Genomic DNA, 26,001 nt, shown 5'->3' on the forward strand with positions numbered 1-26,001 from the left:
CTCTTGGTAGTTTTTACACTACACCACTAGGCAGCTGAAAGGCACCACATAACTTGTTCTACCTGCTTTCTGGGCTGAGATGGGGAAGCGCTGAATTTTGGACTCGGCTGGTGACAAAATGTTCCAAACACACCCCATGCACAACTCCACTGGCGAAGGGGCCAGATACGAGTTCTGTGGCTAGTTTTTAGACTACCACGGTAGGCAGCTGAAATGCATCACAAAAGTTGTTCTACCTGCTTTCTGGGGTGAGGTGGGGAAGCGCTGAAGTTTGGCCTCGGCTGGTGACAAAATGTTCCAAACACACCCCATGCACAACTTCACCGTCGAAGGTGCCAGAAAGGAGTTCCTTTGGTAGTTCTTACACTACCCCGGTAGGCAGCTGAAAGGTACCACAGATGTAGTTCATCCTGCTTTCTGGGCTGAGATGGGGAAGCGCTCAAGTTTGGCCTCGGCTGGTCACAAAATGTTCCAAACACACCCCATGCACAACTCCATCGGGGAAGGGGCCAGATACGAGTTCTGTTGCTAGTTTTTACATTACCCCGGTAGGCAGCAGAAACGCACCACAGAAGTTGTTCTACCTGCTTTCTGGGCTGAGATGGGGAATCGCTGAATTTTGGACTCGGCTGGTGACAAAATGTTCCAAACACACCCCATGCACAACTCCGTCGGGGAAGGTGCCAGAAAGGAGTTCTGTTGCTAGTTTTTACATTACCCCGGTAGGCAGCTGAAAGGCACCACAAGACTTGTTCTACCTGCTTTCTGGGCTGAGATGGGGAAGCGCTGAATTTTGGACTCGGCTGGTGACAAAATGTTCCAAACACACCCCATGCACAACTCCATCGGGCAAGGTGACAGAAACGAGTTCTTTTGGTATTTTTTTCATTGCTCCGTTAGGCAGCTGAAAGGCACCACAAGACTTGTTCTACCTGCTTTCTGGGCTGAGATGGGGAAGCGCTGAATTTTGGACTCGGCTGGTGACAAAATGTTCCAAACACACCCCATGCACAACTCCATCGGGAAACGTGCCAGACAGGAGTTCTCTTGGTAGTTTTTACACTACCCCACTAGGCAGCTGAAAGGCACCACATAACTTGTTCTACCTGCTTTCTGGGCTGAGATGGGGAAGCGCTGAATTTTGGAATCGGCTGGTGACAAAATGTTCCAAACACACCCCATGCACAACTCCATCGGGAAACGTGCCAGACAGGAGTTCTCTTGGTAGTTTTTACACTACCGCGGTAGGCAGCTGAAAGGCACCACAGAAGTTGTTTTACCTGCTTTCTGGGCTGAGATGGGGAAGCGCTGAATTTTGGACTCGGCTGGTGACAAAATGTTCCAAACACACCCCATGCACAACTCCACTGGCGAAGGGGCCAGATACGAGTTCTGTGGCTAGTTTTTAGACTACCACGGTAGGCAGCTGAAATGCATCACAAAAGTTGTTCTACCTGCTTTCTGGGCTCAGTTGGGGAAGAGCTGAATTTTGGACTCGGCTGGTGACAAAATGTTCCAAACACACCCCATGCACAACTTCACCGTCGAAGGTGCCAGAAAGGAGTTCCTTTGGTAGTTCTTACACTACCCCGGTAGGCAGCTTAAAGGTACCACAGATGTAGTTCATCCTGCTTTCTGGGCTGAGATGGGGAAGCGCTCAAGATTGGACTCGGATGGTGACAAAATGTTCCAAACACACCCCATGCACAACTCCATCAGGGAAGGGGCCAGATACGAGTTCTGTTGCTAGTTTTTACATTACCCCGGTAGGCAGCTGAAAAGCACCACAGAAGTTGTTCTACCTGCTTTCTGGGCTGAGATGGGGAAGCGCTGAATTTTGGACTCGGCTGGTGACAAAATGTTCCAAACACACCCCATGCAAAACTCCATCGGGGAAGGTGCCAGAAAGGAGTTCTGTTGGTAGTTTTTACATTACTTGCGTAGGCAGCTGAAAGGCCCCACAAAACTTGTTCTACCTGCTTTCTGGGCTGAGATGGGGAAGCGCTGAATTTTGGACTCGGCTGGTGACAAAATGTTCCAAACACACCCCATGCACAACTCCATCGGGCAAGGTGACAGAAACGAGTTCTTTTGGTATTTTTTACATTGCTCCGTTAGGCAGCTGAAAGGCACCACAAGACTTGTTCTACCTGCTTTCTGGGCTGAGATCGGGAAGCGCTGAATTTTGGAGTCGGCTGGCGATAAAATGTTCCAAACACACCCCATGCACAACTCCACCGGGAAGGTGCCAGAAAGGAGTGCTTTTGGTAGTTTTTACACTACCCCGGTAGGCACCTGACAGACACCACAAAACTTGTTCTACCTGCTTTCTGGGCTGAGATGGGGAAGCGCTGAATTTTGGACTCGGCTGGTGACAAAATGTTCCAAACACACCCCATGCACAACTCCATCGGGCAAGGTGACAGAAATGAGTTCTTTTGGTATTTTTTACATTGCTCCGTTAGGCAGCTGAAAGGCACCACAAGACTTGTTCTACCTGCTTTCTGGGCTGAGATGGGGAAGCGCTGAAGTTTGGACTCGGCTGGTGACAAAATGTTCCAAAAACACCCCATCCACAACTCCACCGGGGAAGGTGCCAGAAAGGAGTTCTGGTAGTAATTCTTACACTACCCTGGTAGGCAGCTGAAAGGCCCCACAAAACTTGTTCTATCTGCTTTCTGGTCTGAGTTGGGGAAGCGCTGAATTTTGGCCTCGGCTGGCGATAAAATGTTCCAAGCACACCCCATGCACAACTCCACCGGGGAAGGTGCCAGAAAGGAGTGCTTCTGGTAGTTTTTACACTACCCCGGTAGGCACCTGACAGACACCACAAAACTTGTTCTACCTGCTTTCTGGGCTGAGATGGGGAAGCGCTGAATTTTGGACTCGGCTGGTGACAAAATGTTCCAAGCACACCCCATGCACAACTCCGCTGGGGAAGGTGCCAGAAAGGAGTTCTGTTGGTAGTTTTTACACTACCCAGGTAGGCACCTGACAGACACCACAAAACTTGTTCTAACTGCTTTCTGGGCTGAGATGGGGAAGCGCTGAATTTTGGACTCGGCTGGTGACAAAATGTTCCAAGCACACCCCATGCACAACTCCACCGGGGAAGGTGCCAGAAAGGAGTTCTGTTCGTAGTAATTCTTACAGTACCCCGGTAGGCAGCTGAAAGGCACCACAAGACTTGTTCTACCTGCTTTCTGGGCTGAGATGGGGAAGCGCTGAATTTTGGACTCGGCTGGTGACAAAATGTTCCAAACACACCCCATGCACAACTCCATCGGGCAAGGTGACAGAAACGAGTTCTTTTGGTATTTTTTACATTGCTCCGTTAGGCAGCTGAAAGGCACCACAAGACTTGTTCTACCTGCTTTCTGGGCTGAGATGGGGAAGCGCTGAAGTTTGGACTCGGCTGGTGACAAAATGTTCCAAAAACACCCCATCCACAACTCCACCGGGGAAGGTGCCAGAAAGGAGTTCTGGTAGTAATTCTTACACTACCCTGGTAGGCAGCTGAAAGGCCCCACAAAACTTGTTCTATCTGCTTTCTGGTCTGAGTTGGGGAAGCGCTGAATTTTGGCCTCGGCTGGCGATAAAATGTTCCAAGCACACCCCATGCACAACTCCACCGGGGAAGGTGCCAGAAAGGAGTGCTTCTGGTAGTTTTTACACTACCCCGGTAGGCACCTGACAGACACCACAAAACTTGTTCTACCTGCTTTCTGGGCTGAGATGGGGAAGCGCTGAATTTTGGACTCGGCTGGTGACAAAATGTTCCAAGCACACCCCATGCACAACTCCGCTGGGGAAGGTGCCAGAAAGGAGTTCTGTTGGTAGTTTTTACACTACCCAGGTAGGCACCTGACAGACACCACAAAACTTGTTCTAACTGCTTTCTGGGCTGAGATGGGGAAGCGCTGAATTTTGGACTCGGCTGGTGACAAAATGTTCCAAGCACACCCCATGCACAACTCCACCGGGGAAGGTGCCAGAAAGGAGTTCTGTTCGTAGTAATTCTTACAGTACCCCGGTAGGCAGCTGAAAGGCACCACAAGACTTGTTCTACCTGCTTTCTGGGCTGAGATGGGGAAGCGCTGAATTTTGGACTCGGCTGGTGACAAAATGTTCCAAACACACCCCATGCACAACTCCATCGGGCAAGGTGACAGAAACGAGTTCTTTTGGTATTTTTTACATTGCTCCGTTAGGCAGCTGAAAGGCACCACAAGACTTGTTCTACCTGCTTTCTGGGCTGAGATGGGGAAGCGCTGAAGTTTGGACTCGGCTGGTGACAAAATGTTCCAAAAACACCCCATCCACAACTCCACCGGGGAAGGTGCCAGAAAGGAGTTCTGGTAGTAATTCTTACACTACCCTGGTAGGCAGCTGAAAGGCCCCACAAAACTTGTTCTATCTGCTTTCTGGTCTGAGTTGGGGAAGCGCTGAATTTTGGCCTCGGCTGGCGATAAAATGTTCCAAGCACACCCAATGCACAACTCCACCGGGGAAGGTGCCAGAAAGGAGTGCTTCTGATAGTTTTTACACTACCCTGGTAGGCACCTGAGAGACACCACAAAACTTGTTCTACCTGCTTTCTGGGCTGAGATGGGGAAGCGCTGAATTTTGGACTTGGCTGGTGACAAAATGTTCCAAACACACCCCATGCACAACTCCGCTGGGGAAGGTGCCAGAAAGGAGTTCTGTTGGTAGTTTTTACACTACCCCGGTAAGCAGCTGAAAGGCACCACAAGACTTGTTCTACCTGCTTTCTGGGCTGAGATGGGGAAGCGCTGAATTTTGGCCTCGGCTGGTGACAAAATGTTCCAAGCACACCCCATGCACAACTCCACCGGGGAAGGTGCCAGAAAGGAGTTCTGTACGTAGTAATTCTTACAGTACCCCGGTAGGCAGCTGAAAGGCCCCACAAAACTTGTTCTACCTGCTTTCTGGGCTGAGATGGGGAAGCGCTGAAGTTTGGACTCGGCTGGTGACAAAATGTTCCAAACACACCCCATGCACAACTCCACCGGGGAAGGTGCCAGAAAGGAGTTCTGTTGGTAGTTTTTACACTACCCCGGTAGGCAGCTGAAAGGCACTACGAAAGTTGTTCTACCTGCTTTCTGGGCTGAGATGGGGAAGCGCTGAATTTTGGACTCGGCTGGCGATAAAATGTTCCAAACACACCCCATGCACAACTCCACCGGGGAATGTGCCAGAAAGGAGTTCTGTTCGTAGTAATTCTTACACTACCCCGGTAGGCACCTGACAGACACCACAAAACTTGTTCTATCTGCTTTCTGGGCTGAGATGGGGAAGCGCTGACTTTTGGAGTCGGCTGGTGACAAAATGTTCCAAGCACACCCCATGCACAACTCCACCGGGGAAGGTGCCAGAAAGGAATTCTGTTGGTAGTTTTTACATTACTTGCGTAGGAAGCTGAAAGGCCCCACAAAACTTGTTCTACCTGCTTTCTGGGCTGAGATGGGGAAGCGCTGACTTTTGGACTCGGCTGGTGACAAAATGTTCCAAGCACACCCCATGCACATCTCCACCGGGGAAGGTGCCAGAAAGGAGTTCTGTTGGTAGTTTTTACACTACCCCGGTAGGCACCTGACAGACACCACAAAACTTGTTCTACCGGCTTTCTGGGCTGAGATGGGGAAGCGCTGACTTTTGGACTCGGCTGGTGACAAAATGTTCCAAACACACCCCATGCACATCTCCACCGGGGAAGGTGCCAGAAAGGAATTCTGTTGGTAGTTTTTACATTACTTGCGTAGGAAGCTGAAAGGCCCCACAAAACTTGTTCTACCTGCTTTCTGGGCTGAGATGGGGAAGCGCTGAATTTTGGACTCGGCTGGTGACAAAATGTTCCAAACACACCCCATGCACAACTCCACCGGGGAAGGTGCCAGAAAGGAATTCTGTTGGTAGTTTTTACATTACTTGCGTAGGAAGCTGAAAGGCCCCACAAAACTTGTTCTAACTGCTTTCTGGGCTGAGATGGGGAAGCGCTGAAGTTTGGACTCGGATGGTGACAAAATGTTCCAAACACACCACATGCACGACTCCACCGGGGAAGGTGCCAGAAAGGAGTTCTGTTGGTAGTTTTTACACTACCCCGGTAGGCAGCTGAAAGGCACTACCGAAAGTTGTTCTACCTGCTTTCTGGGCTGAGATGGGGAAGCGCTGAATTTTGGAGTCGGCTGGCGATAAAATGTTCCAAACACACCCCATGCACAACTCCACCGGGAAGGTGCCAGAAAGGAGTGCTTTTGGTAGTTTTTACACTACCCCGGTAGGCACCTGACAGACACCACAAAACTTGTTCTACCTGCTTTCTGGGCTGAGATGGGGAAGCGCTGAATTTTGGACTCGGCTGGTGACAAAATGTTCCAAGCACACCCCATGCACAACTCCGCTGGGGAAGGTGCCAGAAAGGAGTTCTGTTGGTAGTTTTTACACTACCCAGGTAGGCACCTGACAGACACCACAAAACTTGTTCTATCTGCTTTCTGGGCTGAGATGGGGAAGCGCTGACTTTTGGACTCGGCTGGCGATAAAATGTTCCAAACACACCCCATGCACAACTCCACCGGGGAAGGTGCCAGAAAGGACTTCTGTTGGTGCTTTTTACACTACCCCGGTAGGCAGCTGAAAGACACCACAAAACTTGTTCTACCTGCTTTCTGGGCTGAGATGGGGAAGCGCTGAATTTTGGACTCGGCTGGTGAAAAATGTTCCAAACACACCCCATGCACAACTCCACCGGGGAAGGTGCCAGAAAGGACTTCTGTTGGTAGTTTTTACACTACCCCGGTAGGCAGCTGAAAGACACCACAAAACTTGTTCTACCTGCTTTCTGGGCTGAGATGGGGAAGCGCTGAATTTTGGACTCGGCTGGCGATAAAATGTTCCAAGCTCACCCCATGCACAACTCCACCGGGAAGGTGCCTGAAAGGAGTGCTTTTGGTAGTTTTTACACTACCCTGGTAAGCAGCTGAAAGACACCACAAAACTTGTTCTACCTGCTTTCTGGACTGAGATGGGGAAGCGCTGAATTTTGGACTCGGCTGGTGACAAAATGTTCCAAGCACACCCCATGCAAAATTCCACCGGGGAAGGTGCCAGAAAGGAATTCTGTTGGTAGTTTTTACATTACTTGCGTAGGCAGCTGAAAGGCCCCACAAAACTTGTTCTACCTGCTTTCTGGGCTGAGATGGGGAAGCGCTGAATTTTGGACTCGGCTGGTGACAAAATGTTCCAACCACACCCCATGCACAACTCCACCGGGGAAGGTGCCGGAAAGGAATTCTGTTGGTAGTTTTTACATTACTTGCGTAGGAAGCTGAAAGGCCCCACAAAACTTGTTCTACCTGCTTTCTGGGCTGAGATGGGGAAGCGCTGAATTTTGGACTCGACTGGTGACAAAATGTTCCAAACACACCCCATGCACAACTCCACCGGGGAAGGTGCCAGAAAGGACTTCTGTTGGTAGTTTTTACATTACTTGCGTAGGCAGCTGAAAGGCCCCACAAGACTTGTTCTACCTGCTTTCTGGGCTGAGATGGGGAAGCGCTGAATTTTGGACTTGGCTGGTGACAAAATGTTCCAAACACACCCCATGCACAACTCCACCGGGGAAGGTGCCAGAAAGGAGTTCTGTTGGTAGTTTTTACACTACCCCGGTAGGCAGCTGAAAGACACCACAAAACTTGTTCTACCTGCTTTCTGGGCTGAGATGGGGAAGCGCTGAATTTTGGACTCGGCTGGTGACAAAATGTTCCAACCACACCCCATGCACAACTCCACCGGGGAAGGTGCCAGAAAGGAATTCTCTTGGTAGTTTTTACATTACTTGCGTAGGCAGCTGAAAGGCCCCACAAAACTTGTTCTCCCTGCTTTCTGGGCTGAGATGGGGAAGCGCTGAATTTTGGACTCAGCTGGCGATAAAATGTTCCAAACACACCCCATGCACAACTCCACCGGGGAAGGTGCCAGAAAGGAATTCTGTTGGTAGTTTTTACAATACCCCGGTAGGCAGCTGAAAGACACCACAAAACTTGTTCTACCTGCTTTCTGGGCTGAGATGGGGAAGCGCTGACTTTTGGACTCGGCTGGTGACAAAATGTTCCAAACACACCCCATGCACAACTCCACCGGGGAAGGTGCCAGAAAGGAGTTCTGTTGGTAGTTTTTACACTACCCCGGTAGGCAGCTGAAAGACACCACAAAACTTGTTCTACCTGCTTTCTGGGCTGAGATGGGGAAGCGCTGAATTTTGGACTCGGCTGGCGATAAAATGTTCCAAACACACCCCATGCACAACTCCACCGGGGAAGGTGCCAGAAAGGACTTCTGTTGGTGCTTCTTACACTACCCCGGTAGGCAGCTGAAAGACACCACAAAACTTGTTCTACCTGCTTTCTGGGCTGAGATGGGGAAGCGCTGACTTTTGGACTCGGCTTGTGACAAAATGTTCCAAACACACCCCATGCACAACTCCATCGGGGAAGGTGCCAGAAAGGAATTCTGTTGGTAGTTTTTACATTACTTGCGTAGGCAGCTGAAAGGCCCCACAAAACTTGTTCTACCTGCTTTCTGGGCTGAGATGGGGAAGCGCTGAATTTTGGACTCGGCTGGTGACAAAATGTTCCAAGCACACCCCATGCACAACTCCACCGGGGAAGGTGTCAGAAAGGATTTCTGGCAGTAATTCTTACACTACCCCGGTAGGCAGCTGAAAGGCCCCACAAAACTTGTTCTACCTGCTTTCTGGGCTGAGATGGGGAAGCGCTGAATTTTGGACTCGGCTGGTGACAAAATGTTCCAAGCACACCCCATGCACAACTCCACCGGGGAAGGTGCCAGAAAGGAGTAATGGTAGTAATTCTTACACTACCCCGGTAGGCAGCTGAAAGGCACTACGAAAGTTGTTCTACCTGCTTTCTGGGCTGAGATGGGGAAGCGCTGACTTTTGGACTCGGCTGGCGATAAAATGTTCCAAGCTCACCCCATGCACAACTCCACCGGGAAGGTGCCTGAAAGGAGTGCTTTTGGTAGTTTTTACACTACCCTGGTAAGCAGCTGAAAGACACCACAAAACTTGTTCTACCTGCTTTCTGGGCTGAGATGGGGAAGCGCTGAATTTTGGACTCGGCTGGTGACAAAATGTTCCAAGCACACCCCATGCACAACTCCACCGGGGAAGGTGCCAGAAATGAATTCTGTTGGTAGTTTTTACATTACTTGCGTAGGCAGCTGAAAGGCCCCACAAAACTTGTTCTACCTGCTTTCTGGGCTGAGATGGGGAAGCGCTGAATTTTGGACTCGGCTGGTGACAAAATGTTCCAAACACACCCCATGCACAACTCCACCGGGGAAGGTGCCAGAAAGGAATTCTGTTGGTAGTTTTTACATTACATGCGCAGGCAGCTGAAAGGCCCCACAAAACTTGTTCTACCTGCTTTCTGGGCTGAGATGGGGAAGCGCTGAATTTTTGACTCGACTGGTGACAAAATGTTCCAAACACACCCCATGCACAACTCCTCCGGGGAAGGTGCCAGAAAGGAGTTCCGTTGGTAGTTTTTACACTACCGCGGTAGGCAGCTGAAATGCAACACAAAACTTATTCTACCTGCTTTCTGGGCTGACATGGGGAAGCGCTGAATTTTGGACTCGGCTGGTGACAAAATGTTCCAAACACACCCCATGCACAACTCCACCGGGGAAGGTGCCAGAAAGGACTTCTGTTGGTAGTTTTTACACTACCCCGGTAGGCAGCTGAAAGACACCACAAAACTTGTTCTACCTGCTTTCTGGGCTGAGATGGGGAAGCGCTGAATTTTGGCCTCGGCTGTTGACAAAATGTTCCAAGCACACCCCATGCACAATTCCACCGGGGAAGGTGCCAGAAAGGAGTTCTGTTGGTAGTTTTTACACTACCCCGGTAGGCACCTGACAGACACCACAAAACTTGTTCTACCTGCTTTATGGGCTGAGATGGGGAAGCGCTGAATTTTGGACTCGGCTGGCGATAAAATGTTCCAAACACACCCCATGCACAACTCCACCGGGGAAGGTGCCAGAAAGGACTTCTGTTGGTGCTTTTTACACTACCCCGGTAGGCAGCTGAAAGACACCACAAAACTTGTTCTACCTGCTTTCTGGGCTGAGATGGGGAAGCGCTGACTTTTGGACTCGGCTGGTGACAAAATGTTCCAAACACACCCCATGCACAACTCCTCCGGGGAAGGTGCCAGAAAGGAATTCTGTTGGTAGTTTTTACATTACTTGCGTAGGCAGCTGAAAGGCCCCACAAAACTTGTTCTACCTGCTTTCTGGGCTGAGATGGGGAAGCGCTGAATTTTGGACTCGGCTGGTGACAAAATGTTCCAAGCACACCCCATGCACAACTCCACCGTTGAAGGTGCCAGAAAGGAGTAATGGTAGTAATTCTTACACTACCCCGGTAGGCAGCTGAAAGGCACTACGAAAGTTGTTCTACCTGCTTTCTGGGCTGAGATGGGGAAGCGCTGAATTTTGGAGTCAGCTGGCGATAAAATGTTCCAAGCTCACCCCATGCACAACTCCACAGGGAAGGTGCCTGAAAGGAGTGCTTTTGGTAGTTTTTACACTACCCTGGTAAGCAGCTGAAAGACACCACAAAACTTGTTCTACCTGCTTTCTGGGCTGAGATGGGGAAGCGCTGAATTTTGGACTCGGCTGGTGACAAAATGTTGCAAGCACACCCCATGCACAACTCCACCGGGGAAGGTGCCAGAAATGAATTCTGTTGGTAGTTTTTACATTACTTGCGTAGGCAGCTGAAAGGCCCCACAAAACTTGTTCTACCTGCTTCCTGGGCTGAGATGGGGAAGCGCTGAATTTTGGACTCGGCTGGTGACAAAATGTTCCAAGCACACCCCATGCACAACTCCACCGGGGAAGGTGCCAGAAAGGAGTTCTGTTCGTAGTATTTCTTACACTACCCCGGTAGGCACCTGACAGACACCACAAAACTTGTTCTATCTGCTTTCTGGGCTGAGATGGGGAAGCGCTGAATTTTGGACTCGTCTGGTGACAAAATGTTCCAAGCACACCCCATGCACAACTCCACCGGGGAAGGTGCCAGAAAGGAATTCTGTTGGTAGTTTTTACATTACTTGCGTAGGCAGCTGAAAGGCCCCACAAAACTTGTTCTACCTGCTTTCTGGGCTGAGATGGGGAAGCGCTGAATTTTGGACTCGGCTGGTGACAAAATGTTCCAAGCACACCCCATGCACAACTCCACCGGGGAAGGTGCCAGAAAGGAATTCTGTTGGTAGTTTTTACATTACTTGCGTAGGCAGCTGAAAGGCCCCACAAAACTTGTTCTACCTGCTTTCTGGGCTGAGATGGGGAAGCGCTGAATTTTGGACTCGGCTGGTGACAAAATGTTCCAAGCACACCCCATGCACAACTCCACCGTTGAAGGTGCCAGAAAGGAGTAATGGTAGTAATTCTTACACTACCACGGTAGGCAGCTGAAAGGCCCCACAAAACTTGTTCTACCTGCTTTCTGGGCTGAGATGGGGAAGCGCTGAATTTTGGACTCGGCTGGTGACAAAATGTTCCAAACACACCCCATGCACAACTCCACCGGGGAAGGTGCCAGAAAGGACTTCTGTTGGTAGTTTTTACACTACCCCGGTAGGCAGCTGAAAGACACCACAAAACTTGTTCTACCTGCTTTCTGGGCTGAGATGGGGAAGCGCTGACTTTTGGACTCGGCTGGTGACAAAATGTTCCAAACACACCCCATGCACAACTCCTCCGGGGAAGGTGCCAGAAAGGAATTCTGTTGGTAGTTTTTACATTACTTGCGTAGGCAGCTGAAAGGCCCCACAAAACTTGTTCTACCTGCTTTCTGGGCTGAGATGGGGAAGCGCTGAATTTTGGACTCGGCTGGTGACAAAATGTTCCAAACACACCCCATGCACAACTCCACCGGGGAAGGTGCCAGAAAGGAATTCTGTTGGTAGTTTTTACATTACTTGCGTAGGCAGCTGAAAGGCCCCACAAAAGTTGTTCTACCTGCTTTCTGGGCTGAGATGGGGAAGCGCTGAATTTTGGACTCGGCTGGTGACAAAATGTTCCAAGCACACCCCATGCACAACTCCACCGTTGAAGGTGCCAGAAAGGAGTTCGGGTAGTAATTCTTACACTACCCCGGTAGGCAGCTGAAAGGCACTACGAAAGTTGTTCTACCTGCTTTCTGGGCTGAGATGGGGAAGCGCTGAATTTTGGAGTCAGCTGGCGATAAAATGTTCCAAGCTCACCCCATGCACAACTCCACCGGGAAGGTGACTGAAAGGAGTGCTTTTGGTAGTTTTTACACTACCCTGGTAAGCAGCTGAAAGACACCACAAAACTTGTTCTACCTGCTTTCTGGGCTGAGATGGGGAAGCGCTGAAGTTTGGACTCGGCTGGTGACAAAATGTTGCAAGCACACCCCATGCACAACTCCACCGGGGAAGGTGCCAGAAATGAATTCTGTTGGTAGTTTTTACATTACTTGCGTAGGCAGCTGAAAGGCCCCACAAAACTTGTTCTACCTGCTTCCTGGGCTGAGATGGGGAAGCGCTGAATTTTGGACTCGGCTGGTGACAAAATGTTCCAAGCACACCCCATGCACAACTCCACCGGGGAAGGTGCCAGAAAGGAGTTCTGTTCGTAGTATTTCTTACACTACCCCGGTAGGCACCTGACAGACACCACAAAACTTGTTCTATCTGCTTTCTGGGCTGAGATGGGGAAGCGCTGAATTTTGGACTCGTCTGGTGACAAAATGTTCCAAGCACACCCCATGCACAACTCCACCGGGGAAGGTGCCAGAAAGGAATTCTGTTGGTAGTTTTTACATTACTTGCGTAGGCAGCTGAAAGGCCCCACAAAACTTGTTCTACCTGCTTTCTGGGCTGAGATGGGGAAGCGCTGAATTTTGGACTTGGCTGGCGATAAAATGTTCCAAACACACCCCATGCACAACTCCACCGGGGAAGGTGCCAGAAAGGACTTCTGTTGGTGCTTTTTACACTACCCCGGTAGGCAGCTGAAAGACACCACAAAACTTGTTCTGCCGGCTTTCTGGGCTGAGATGGGGAAGCGCTGAATTTTGGACTCGGCTGGTGACAAAATGTTCCAAACACACCCCATGCACAACTCCACCGTTGAAGGTGCCAGAAAGGAGTAATGGTAGTAATTCTTACACTACCCCGGTAGGCAGCTGAAAGGCACTACGAAAGTTGTTCTACCTGCTTTCTGGGCTGAGATGGGGAAGCGCTGAATTTTGGAGTCAGCTGGCGATAAAATGTTCCAAGCTCACCCCATGCACAACTCCACCGGGAAGGTGACTGAAAGGAGTGCTTTTGGTAGTTTTTACACTACCCTGGTAAGCAGCTGAAAGACACCACAAAACTTGTTCTACCTGCTTTCTGGGCTGAGATGGGGAAGCGCTGAATTTTGGACTCGGCTGGTGACAAAATGTTGCAAGCACACCCCATGCACAACTCCACCGGGGAAGGTGCCAGAAATGAATTCTGTTGGTAGTTTTTACATTACTTGCGTAGGCAGCTGAAAGGCCCCACAAAACTTGTTCTACCTGCTTCCTGGGCTGAGATGGGGAAGCGCTGAATTTTGGACTCGGCTGGTGACAAAATGTTCCAAGCACACCCCATGCACAACTCCACCGGGGAAGGTGCCAGAAAGGAGTTCTGTTCGTAGTATTTCTTACACTACCCCGGTAGGCACCTGACAGACACCACAAAACTTGTTCTATCTGCTTTCTGGGCTGAGATGGGGAAGCGCTGAATTTTGGACTCGTCTGGTGACAAAATGTTCCAAGCACACCCCATGCACAACTCCACCGGGGAAGGTGCCAGAAAGGAATTCTGTTGGTAGTTTTTACATTACTTGCGTAGGCAGCTGAAAGGCCCCACAAAACTTGTTCTACCTGCTTTCTGGGCTGAGATGGGGAAGCGCTGAATTTTGGACTTGGCTGGCGATAAAATGTTCCAAACACACCCCATGCACAACTCCACCGGGGAAGGTGCCAGAAAGGACTTCTGTTGGTGCTTTTTACACTACCCCGGTAGGCAGCTGAAAGACACCACAAAACTTGTTCTGCCGGCTTTCTGGGCTGAGATGGGGAAGCGCTGAATTTTGGACTCGGCTGGTGACAAAATGTTCCAAACACACCCCATGCACAACTCCATCGGGGAAGGTGCCAGAAAGGAATTCTGTTGGTAGTTTTTACATTACTTGCATAGACAGCTGAAAGGCCCCACAAAACTTGTTCTACCTGCTTTCTGGGCTGAGATGGGGAAGCGCTGAAGTTTGGACTCGGCTGGTGACAAAATGTTCCAAACACACCCCATGCACAACTCCATCGGGCAAGGTGCCAGAAAGGAGTTCTGTTGGTAGTTTTTACACTACCCCGGTAGGCAGCTGAAAGGCACTACGAAAGTTGTTCTACCTGCTTTCTGGGCTGAGATGGGGAAGCGCTGAATTTTGGACTCGGCTGGCGATAAAATGTTCCAAACACACCCCATCCACAACTCCACCGGGGAATGTGCCAGAAAGGTGTTCTGTTCGTAGTAATTCTTACACTACCCCGGTAGGCACCTGACAGACACCACAAAACTTGTTCTATCTGCTTTCTGGGCTGAGATGGGGAAGCGCTGACTTTTGGAGTCGGCTGGTGACAAAATGTTCCAAGCACACCCCATGCACAACTCCACCGGGGAAGGTGCCAGAAAGGAATTCTGTTGGTAGTTTTTACATTACTTGCGTAGGCAGCTGAAAGGCCCCACAAAACTTGTTCTACCTGCTTTCTGGGCTGAGATGGGGAAGCGCTGACTTTTGGACTCGGCTGGTGACAAAATGTTCCAAGCACACCCCATGCACATCTCCACCGGGGAAGGTGCCAGAAAGGAGTTCTGTTGGTAGTTTTTACACTACCGCGGTAGGCAGCTGAAAGGCACCACAGAAGTTGTTTTACCTGCTTTCTGGGCTGAGATGGGGAAGCGCTGAATTTTGGACTCGGCTGGTGACAAAATGTTCCAAACACACCCCATGCACAACTCCACTGGCGAAGGGGCCAGACACGAGTTCTGTGGCTAGTTTTTAGACTACCGCTGTAGGCAGCTGAAATGCATCACAAAAGTTGTTCTACCTGCTTTCTGGGCTCAGTTGGGGAAGAGATGAATTTTGGCCTCGGCTGGTGACAAAATGTTCCAAACACAACCCATGCACAACTCCATCGGGAAACGTGCCAGACAGGAGTTCTCTTGGTAGTTTTTACACTACCGCGGTAGGCAGGTGAAAGGCACCACATAACTTGTTCTACCTGCTTTCTGGGCTGAGATGGGGAAGCGCTGAATTGTGGACTCGGCTGGTGACAAAATGTTCCAAACACACCCCATGCACAACTCCACTGGAGAAGGTGCCAGAAAGGAGTTCTGTTGAAATTTTTTACATTACTCGGGTAGGCAGCTGAAAGGCACCACAAGACTTGTTCTACCTGCTTTCTGGGCTGAGATGGGGAAGCGCTGAATTTTGGACTCGGCTGGTGACAAAATGTTCCAAACACACCCCATGCACAACTCCACTGGCGAAGGGGCCAGATACGAGTTCTGTGTCTAGTTTTTAGACTACCGCGGTAGGCAGCTGAAATGCATCACAAAAGTTGTTCTACCTGCTTTCTGGGCTCAGTTGGGGAAGCGCTGAATTTTGGACTCGGCTGGTGACAAAATGTTCCAAACACACCCCATGCACAACTCCACCGTGGAAGGTGTCAGAAAGGAGTTCTGTTGGTACTTTTTACATTGCTAGGGTAGGCAGCTGGAAGGCACCACAAAAGTTGTTCTACCTGCTTTCTGGGCTAGGATGGGGAAGCGCTGAATTTTGGCCTCGGCTGGTCACAAAATGTTCCAAACACACCCCATGCACAACTCCACCGGGGAAGGTGCCAGAAAGGAGTTCCGTTGGTAGTTCTTACATTACCCCGATAGGCAGCTGAAAGGCACCACAAAAGTTGTTCTACCTGCTTTCTGGGCTGAGATGGGGAAGCGCTGAATTTTGGACTCGGCTGGTGACAAAATGTTCCAAACACACCCCATGCACAACTCCACTGGCGAAGGAGCCAGATACGAGTTCTGTGGCTAGTTTTTAGACTACCGCGGTAGGCAGCTGAAATGCATCACAAAAGTTGTTCTACCTGCTTTCTGGGCTCAGTTGGGGAAGCGCTGAAGTTTGGACTCGGCTGGTGACAAAATGTTCCTAACACACCCCTTGCACAACTCCACTGGCGAAGGAGCCAGAAAGGAGTTCTCTTGGTACTTTTTACATTGCTCGGGTAGGCAGCTGAACGGCAACACAAGACTTGTTCTACCTGCTTTCTGGGCTGAGATGGGGAAGCGCTGAATTTTGGACTCGGCTGGTGACAAAATGTTCCAAACACACCCCATGCACAACTCCACCGTGGAAGGTGTCAGAAAGGTGTTCTGTTGGTACTTTTTACATTGCTAGGGTAGGCAGCTGGAAGGCACCACAAAACTTGTTCTACCTGCTTTCTGGGCTAGGATGGGGAAGCGCTGAATTTTGGCCTCGGCTGGTGACAAAATGTTCCAAACACACCCCATGCACAACTCCATCGGGGAAGGTGCCAGAAAAGAGTTCTGTTGCTAGTTTTTACATTACCCCGGTAGGCAGCTGAAACGCACCACAGATGTAGTTCATCCTGCTTTCTGGGCTGAGATGGGGAAGCGCTGAATTTTGGACTCGGCTGGTGACAAAATGTTCCAAACACACCCCATGCACAACTCCACTGGCGAAGGGGCCAGATACGAGTACTGTGGCTAGTTTTTAGACTACCGCGGTAGGCAGCTGAAATGCATCACAAAAGTTGTTCTACCTGCTTTCTGGGCTCAGTTGGGGAAGCGCTGAATTTTGGACTCGGCTGGTGACAAAATGTTCCAAACACACCCCATGCACAACTCCACCGTGGAAGGTGTCAGAAAGGTGTTCTGTTGGTACTTTTTACATTGCTAGGGTAGGCAGCGGGAAGGCACCACAAAAGTTGTTCTACCTGCTTTCTGGGCTAGGATGGGGAAGCGCTGAATTTTGGCCTCGGCTGGTCACAAAATGTTCCAAACACACCCCATGCACAACTCCACCGTGGAAGGTGCCAGAAATGAGTTCTATTGATAGTTCTTACACTACCCCGGTAGGCAGCTGAAAGGCACCACAGATGTAGATCATCCTGCTTTCTGGGCTGAGATGGGGAAGCGCTGAAGTTTGGACTCGGCTGGTGACAAAATGTTCCAAACACACCCCATGCACAACTCCTCCGGGGAAGGTGCCAGAAAGAAGATCCTTTGGTAGTTTTTACACTACCCCGGTAGGCAGGTGAAAGGGACCACAGATGTAGTTCATCCCGCTTTCTGGGCTGAGATGGGGAATCGCTGAATTTTGGCCTCGGCTGGTGACAAAATGTTCCAAACACACCCCATGCACAACTCCATCGGGGAAGGTGCCAGAAAGGAGTTCTGTTGCTAGTTTTTACATTACCCCAGTAGGCAGCTGAAAGGCACCACAAAACTTGTTCTACCTGCTTTCTGGGCTGAGATGGGGAAGCGCTGAATTTTGGACTCGGCTGGTGACAAAATGTTCCAAACACACCCCATGCACAACTCCATCGGGCAAGGTGACAGAAACGAGTTCTTTTGGTATTTTTTGCATTGCTCCGTTAGGCAGCTGAAAGGCACCACAAGACTTGTTCTACCTGCTTTCTGGGCTGAGATGGGGAAGCGCTGAATTTTGGACTCGGCTGGTGACAAAATGTTCCAAACACACCCCATGCACAACTCCATCGGGAAACGTGCCAGACAGGAGTTCTCTTGGTAGTTTTTACACTACACCACTAGGCAGCTGAAAGGCACCACATAACTTGTTCTACCTGCTTTCTGGGCTGAGATGGGGAAGCGCTGAATTTTGGACTCGGCTGGTGACAAAATGTTCCAAACACACCCCATGCACAACTCCACTGGCGAAGGGGCCAGATACGAGTTCTGTGGCTAGTTTTTAGACTACCACGGTAGGCAGCTGAAATGCATCACAAAAGTTGTTCTACCTGCTTTCTGGGCTCAGTTGGGGAAGAGCTGAATTTTGGACTCGGCTGGTGACAAAATGTTCCAAACACACCCCATGCACAACTTCACCGTCGAAGGTGCCAGAAAGGAGTTCCTTTGGTAGTTCTTACACTACCCCGGTGGGCAGCTGAAAGGTACCACAGATGTAGTTCATCCTGCTTTCTGGGCTGAGATGGGGAAGCGCTCAAGTTTGGCCTCGGCTGGTCACAAAATGTTCCAAACACACCCCATGCACAACTCCATCGGGGAAGGGGCCAGATACGAGTTCTGTTGCTAGTTTTTACATTACCCCGGTAGGCAGCAGAAACGCACCACAGAAGTTGTTCTACCTGCTTTCTGGGCTGAGATGGGGAATCGCTGAATTTTGGACTCGGCTGGTGACAAAATGTTCCAAACACACCCCATGCACAACTCCGTCGGGGAAGGTGCCAGAAAGGAGTTCTGTTGCTAGTTTTTACATTACCCCGGTAGGCAGCTGAAAGGCACCACAAGACTTGTTCTACCTGCTTTCTGGGCTGAGATGGGGAAGCGCTGAATTTTGGACTCGGCTGGTGACAAAATGTTCCAAACACACCCCATGCACAACTCCATCGGGCAAGGTGACAGAAACGAGTTCTTTTGGTATTTTTTACATTGCTCCGTTAGGCAGCTGAAAGGCACCACAAGACTTGTTCTACCTGCTTTCTGGGCTGAGATGGGGAAGCGCTGAATTTTGGACTCGGCTGGTGACAAAATGTTCCAAACACACCCCATGCACAACTCCATCGGGAAACGTGCCAGACAGGAGTTCTCTTGGTAGTTTTTACACTACCCCACTAGGCAGCTGAAAGGCACCACATAACTTGTTCTACCTGCTTTCTGGGCTGAGATGGGGAAGCGCTGAATTTTGGAATCGGCTGGTGACAAAATGTTCCAAACACACCCCATGCACAACTCCATCGGGAAACGTGCCAGACAGGAGTTCTCTTGGTAGTTTTTACACTACCGCGGTAGGCAGCTGAAAGGCACCACAGAAGTTGTTTTACCTGCTTTCTGGGCTGAGATGGGGAAGCGCTGAATTTTGGACTCGGCTGGTGACAAAATGTTCCAAACACACCCCATGCACAACTCCACTGGCGAAGGGGCCAGATACGAGTTCTGTGGCTAGTTTTTAGACTACCACGGTAGGCAGCTGAAATGCATCACAAAAGTTGTTCTACCTGCTTTCTGGGCTCAGTTGGGGAAGAGCTGAATTTTGGACTCGGCTGGTGACAAAATGTTCCAAACACACCCCATGCACAACTTCACCGTCGAAGGTGCCAGAAAGGAGTTCCTTTGGTAGTTCTTACACTACCCCGGTAGGCAGCTTAAAGGTACCACAGATGTAGTTCATCCTGCTTTCTGGGCTGAGATGGGGAAGCGCTCAAGATTGGACTCGGCTGGTGACAAAATGTTCCAAACACACCCCATGCACAACTCCATCGGGGAAGGTGCCAGAAAGGAGTTCTGTTGCTAGTTTTTACATTACCCCGTTAGGCAGCTGAAAGGCACCACAAAACTTGTTCTACCTGCTTTCTGGGCTGAGATGGGGAAGCGCTGAATTTTGGAGTCGGCTGGTGACAAAATGTTCCAAACACACCCCATGCACAACTCCATCGGGCAAGGTGACAGAAAGGAGTTCCGTTGGTAGTTTTTACACTACCCCAGTAGGCAGCTGAAAGGCACCACAAGACTTGTTCTACCTGCTTTCTGGGCTGAGATGGGGAAGCGCTGAATTTTGGACTCGGCTGGTGACAAAATGTTCCAAACACACCCCATGCACAACTCCATCGGGAAACGTGCCAGACAGGAGTTCTCTTGGTAGTTTTTACACTACCCCAGTAGGCAGCTGAAAGGCACCACATAACTTGTTCTACCTGCTTTCTGGGCTGAGATGGGGAAGCGCTGAATTTTGGACTCGGCTGGTGACAAAATGTTCCAAAAACACCCCATGCACAACTCCATCGGGGAAGGTGACAGAAAGGAGTTCTGTTGGAACTTTTTACATTACTCGGGTAGGCAGCTGAAAGGCACCACAAGACTTGTTCTACCTGCTTTCTGGGCTGAGATGGGGAAGCGCTGAATTTTGGACTCGGCTGGTGACAAAATGTTCCAAACACACCCCATGCACAACTCCATCGGGAAACGTGCCAGACAGGAGTTCTCTTCGTAGTTTTTACACTACCACGGTAGGCAGCTGAAAGGCACCACAGAAGTTGTTTTACCTGCTTTCTGGGCTGAGATGGGGAAGCGCTGAATTTTGGACTCGGCTGGTGACAAAATGTTCCAAACACACCCCATGCACAATTCCATCGGGGAAGGGGCCAGATACGAGTTCTGTGGCTAGTTTTTAGACTACCACGGTAGGCAGCTGAAATGCATCACAAAAGTTGTTCTACCTGCTTTCTGGGCTCAGTTGGGGAAGAGCTGAATTTTGGACTCGGCTGGTGACAAAATGTTCCAAACACACCCCATGCACAACTTCACCGTCGAAGGTGCCAGAAAGGAGTTCCTTTGGTAGTTCTTACACTACCCCGGTAGGCAGCTTAAAGGTACCACAGATGTAGTTCATCCTGCTTTCTGGGCTGAGATGGGGAAGCGCTCAAGATTGGACTCGGATGGTGACAAAATGTTCCAAAAACACCCCATGCACAACTCCATCGGGGAAGGGGCCAGATACGAGTTCTGTTGCTAGTTTTTACATTACCCCGGTAGGCAGCTGAAAAGCACCACAGAAGTTGTTCTACCTGCTTTCTGGGCTGAGATGGGGAAGCGCTGAATTTTGGACTCGGCTGGTGACAAAATGTTCCAAACACACCCCATGCAAAACTCCATCGGGGAAGGTGCCAGAAAGGAGTTCTGTTGCTAGTTTTTACATTACCCCGGTAGGCAGCTGAAAGGCCCCACAAAACTTGTTCTACCTGCTTTTTGGGCTGAGATGGGGAAGCGCTGAATTTTGGAGTCGGCTGGTGACAAAATGTTCCAAACACACCCCATGCACAACTCCATCGGGCAAGGTGACAGAAACGAGTTCTTTTGGTATTTTTTACATTGCTCCGTTAGGCAGCTGAAAGGCACCACAAGACTTGTTCTACCTGCTTTCTGGGCTGAGATGGGGAAGCGCTGAATTTTGGAGTCGGCTGGCGATAAAATGTTCCAAACACACCCCATGCACAACTCCACCGGGAAGGTGCCAGAAAGGAGTGCTTTTGGTAGTTTTTACACTACCCCGGTAGGCACCTGACAGACACCACAAAACTTGTTCTACCTGCTTTCTGGGCTGAGATGGGGAAGCGCTGAATTTTGGACTCGGCTGGTGACAAAATGTTCCAAGCACACCCCATGCACAACTCCGCTGGGGAAGGTGCCAGAAAGGAGTTCTGTTGGTAGTTTTTACACTACCCAGGTAGGCACCTGACAGACACCACAAAACTTGTTCTAACTGCTTTCTGGGCTGAGATGGGGAAGCGCTGAATTTTGGCCTCGGCTGGTGACAAAATGTTCCAAGCACACCCCATGCACAACTCCACCGGGGAAGGTGCCAGAAAGGAGTTCTGTTCGTAGTAATTCTTACAGTACCCCGGTAGGCAGCTGAAAGGCGCCACAAAACTTGTTCTACCTGCTTTCTGGGCTGAGATGGGGAAGCGCTGAATTTTGGACTCGGCTGGTGACAAAATGTTCCAAACACACCCCATGCACAACTCCATCGGGCAAGGTGACAGAAACGAGTTCTTTTGGTATTTTTTACATTGCTCCGTTAGGCAGCTGAAAGGCACCACAAGACTTGTTCTACCTGCTTTCTGGGCTGAGATGGGGAAGCGCTGAATTTTGGACTCGGCTGGTGACAAAATGTTCCAAAAACACCCCATCCACAACTCCACCGGGGAAGGTGCCAGAAAGGAGTTCTGGTAGTAATTCTTACACTACCCTGGTAGGCAGCTGAAAGGCCCCACAAAACTTGTTCTACCTGCTTTCTGGGCTGAGATGGGGAAGCGCTGAATTTTGGCCTCGGCTGGCGATAAAATGTTCCAAGCACACCCCATGCACAACTCCACCGGGGAAGGTGCCAGAAAGGAGTGCTTCTGGTAGTTTTTACACTACCCTGGTAGGCACCTGACAGACACCACAAAACTTGTTCTACCTGCTTTCTGGGCTGAGATGGGGAAGCGCTGAATTTTGGACTCGGCTGGTGACAAAATGTTCCAAACACACCCCATGCACAACTTCACCGTCGAAGGTGCCAGAAAGGAGTTCCTTTGGTAGTTCTTACACTACCCCGGTAGGCAGCTTAAAGGTACCACAGATGTAGTTCATCCTGCTTTCTGGGCTGAGATGGGGAAGCGCTCAAGATTGGACTCGGCTGGTGACAAAATGTTCCAAACACACCCCATGCACAACTCCATCGGGGAAGGTGCCAGAAAGGAGTTCTGTTGCTAGTTTTTACATTACCCCGGTAGGCAGCTGAAAGGCACCACAAAACTTGTTCTACCTGCTTTCTGGGCTGAGATGGGGAAGCGCTGAATTTTGGAGTCGGCTGGTGACAAAATGTTCCAAACACACCCCATGCACAACTCCATCGGGCAAGGTGACAGAAACGAGTTCTTTTGGTATTTTTTACATTGCTCCGTTAGGCAGCTGAAAGGCACCACAAGACTTGTTCTACCTGCTTTCTGGGCTGAGATGGGGAAGCGCTGAATTTTGGACTCGGCTGGTGACAAAATGTTCCAAACACACCCCATGCACAACTCCATCGGGAAACGTGCCAGACAGGAGTTCTCTTCGTAGTTTTTTACACTACCACGGTAGGCAGCTGAAAGGCACCACAGAAGTTGTTTTACCTGCTTTCTGGGCTGAGATGGGGGAAGCGCTGAATTTTGGACTCGGCTGGTGACAAAATGTTCCAAACACACCCCATGCACAACTCCACTGGCGAAGGGGCCAGATACGAGTTCTGTGGCTAGTTTTTAGACTACCACGGTAGGCAGCTGAAATGCATCACAAAAGTTGTTCTACCTGCTTTCTGGGCTCAGTTGGGGAAGAGCTGAATTTTGGACTCGGCTGGTGACAAAATGTTCCAAACACACCCCATGCACAACTTCACCGTCGAAGGTGCCAGAAAGGAGTTCCTTTGGTAGTTCTTACACTACCCCGGTAGGCAGCTTAAAGGTACCACAGATGTAGTTCATCCTGCTTTCTGGGCTGAGATGGGGAAGCGCTCAAGATTGGACTCGGATGGTGACAAAATGTTCCAAACACACCCCATGCACAACTCCATCGGGGAAGGGGCCAGATACGAGTTCTGTTGCTAGTTTTTACATTACCCCGGTAGGCAGCTGAAAAGCACCACAGAAGTTGTTCTACCTGCTTTCTGGGCTGAGATGGGGAAGCGCTGAATTTTGGACTCGGCTGGTGACAAAATGTTCCAAACACACCCCATGCAAAACTCCATCGGGGAAGGTGCCAGAAAGGAGTTCTGTTGCTAGTTTTTACATTACCCCGGTAGGCAGCTGAAAGGCCCCACAAAACTTGTTCTACCTGCTTTTTGGGCTGAGATGGGGAAGCGCTGAATTTTGGAGTCGGCTGGTGACAAAATGTTCCAAACACACCCCATGCACAACTCCATCGGGCAAGGTGACAGAAACGAGTTCTTTTGGTATTTTTTACATTGCTCCGTTAGGCAGCTGAAAGGCACCACAAGACTTGTTCTACCTGCTTTCTGGGCTGAGATGGGGAAGCGCTGAATTTTGGAGTCGGCTGGCGATAAAATGTTCCAAACACACCCCATGCACAACTCCATCGGGCAAGGTGACAGAAACGAGTTCTTTTGGTATTTTTTACATTGCTCCGTTAGGCAGCTGAAAGGCACCACAAGACTTGTTCTACCTGCTTTCTGGGCTGAGATGGGGAAGCGCTGAAGTTTGGACTCGGCTGGTGACAAAATGTTCCAAAAACACCCCATCCACAACTCCACCGGGGAAGGTGCCAGAAAGGAGTTCTGGTAGTAATTCTTACACTACCCTGGTAGGCAGCTGAAAGGCCCCACAAAACTTGTTCTACCTGCTTTCTGGGCTGAGATGGGGAAGCGCTGAATTTTGGCCTCGGCTGGCGATAAAATGTTCCAAGCACACCCCATGCACAACTCCACCGGGGAAGGTGCCAGAAAGGAGTGCTTCTGGTAGTTTTTACACTACCCTGGTAGGCACCTGACAGACACCACAAAACTTGTTCTACCTGCTTTCTGGGCTGAGATGGGGAAGCGCTGAATTTTGGACTCGGCTGGTGACAAAATGTTCCAAGCACACCCCATGCACAACTCCGCTGGGGAAGGTGCCAGAAAGGAGTTCTGTTGGTAGTTTTTACACTACCCCGGTAAGCAGCTGAAAGACACCACAAAACTTGTTCTAACTGCTTTCTGGGCTGAGATGGGGAAGCGCTGAATTTTGGCCTCGGCTGGTGACAAAATGTTCCAAGCACACCCCATGCACAACTCCACCGGGGAAGGTGCCAGAAAGGAGTTCTGTTCGTAGTAATTCTTACAGTACCCCGGTAGGCAGCTGAAAGGCACCACAAAACTTGTTCTACCTGCTTTCTGGGCTGAGATGGGGAAGCGCTGACTTTTGGAGTCGGCTGGTGACAAAATGTTCCAAACACACCCCATGCACAACTCCACCGGGGAAGGTACCAGAAAGGAATTCTGTTGGTAGTTTTTACATTACTTGCGTAGGCAGCTGAAAGGCCCCACAAAACTTGTTCTACCTGCTTTCTGGGCTGAGATGGGGAAGCGCTGACTTTTGGACTCGGCTGGTGACAAAATGTTCCAAGCACACCCCATGCACATCTCCACCGGGGAAGGTGCCAGAAAGGAGTTCTGTTGGTAGTTTTTACACTACCCCGGTAGGCACCTGACAGACACCACAAAACTTGTTCTACCGGCTTTCTGGGCTGAGATGGGGAAGCGCTGACTTTTGGACTCGGCTGGTGACAAAATGTTCCAAACACACCCCATGCACATCTCCACCGGGGAAGGTGCCAGAAAGGAATTCTGTTGGTAGTTTTTACATTACTTGCGTAGGAAGCCGAAAGGCCCCACAAAACTTGTTCTACCTGCTTTCTGGGCTGAGATGGGGAAGCGCTGAATTTTGGACTCGGCTGGTGACAAAATGTTCCAAACACACCCCATGCACAACTCCACCGGGGAAGGTGCCAGAAAGGAATTCTGTTGGTAGTTTTTACATTACTTGCGTAGGAAGCTGAAAGGCCCCACAAAACTTGTTCTAACTGCTTTCTGGGCTGAGATGGGGAAGCGCTGAAGTTTGGACTCGGATGGTGACAAAATGTTCCAAACACACCACATGCACGACTCCACCGGGGAAGGTGCCAGAAAGGAGTTCTGTTGGTAGTTTTTACATTACTTGCGTAGGAAGCTGAAAGGCACTACCGAAAGTTGTTCTACCTGCTTTCTGGGCTGAGATGGGGAAGCGCTGAATTTTGGAGTCGGCTGGCGATAAAATGTTCCAAACACACCCCATGCACAACTCCACCGGGAAGGTGCCAGAAAGGAGTTCTGTTGGTAGTTTTTACACTACCCCGGTAGGCAGCTGAAAGGCACCACATAACTTGTTCTACCTGCTTTCTGGGCTGAGATGGGGAAGCGCTGAATTTTGGAATCGGCTGGTGACAAAATGTTCCAAACACACCCCATGCACAACTCCATCGGGAAACGTGCCAGACAGGAGTTCTCTTCGTAGTTTTTACACTACCACGGTAGGCAGCTGAAAGGCACCACAGA

Source organism: Falco peregrinus, chromosome 1 (genome assembly GCF_023634155.1).
Source record: "Falco peregrinus isolate bFalPer1 chromosome 1, bFalPer1.pri, whole genome shotgun sequence".
Lineage (NCBI taxonomy): Eukaryota > Metazoa > Chordata > Aves > Falconiformes > Falconidae > Falco > Falco peregrinus.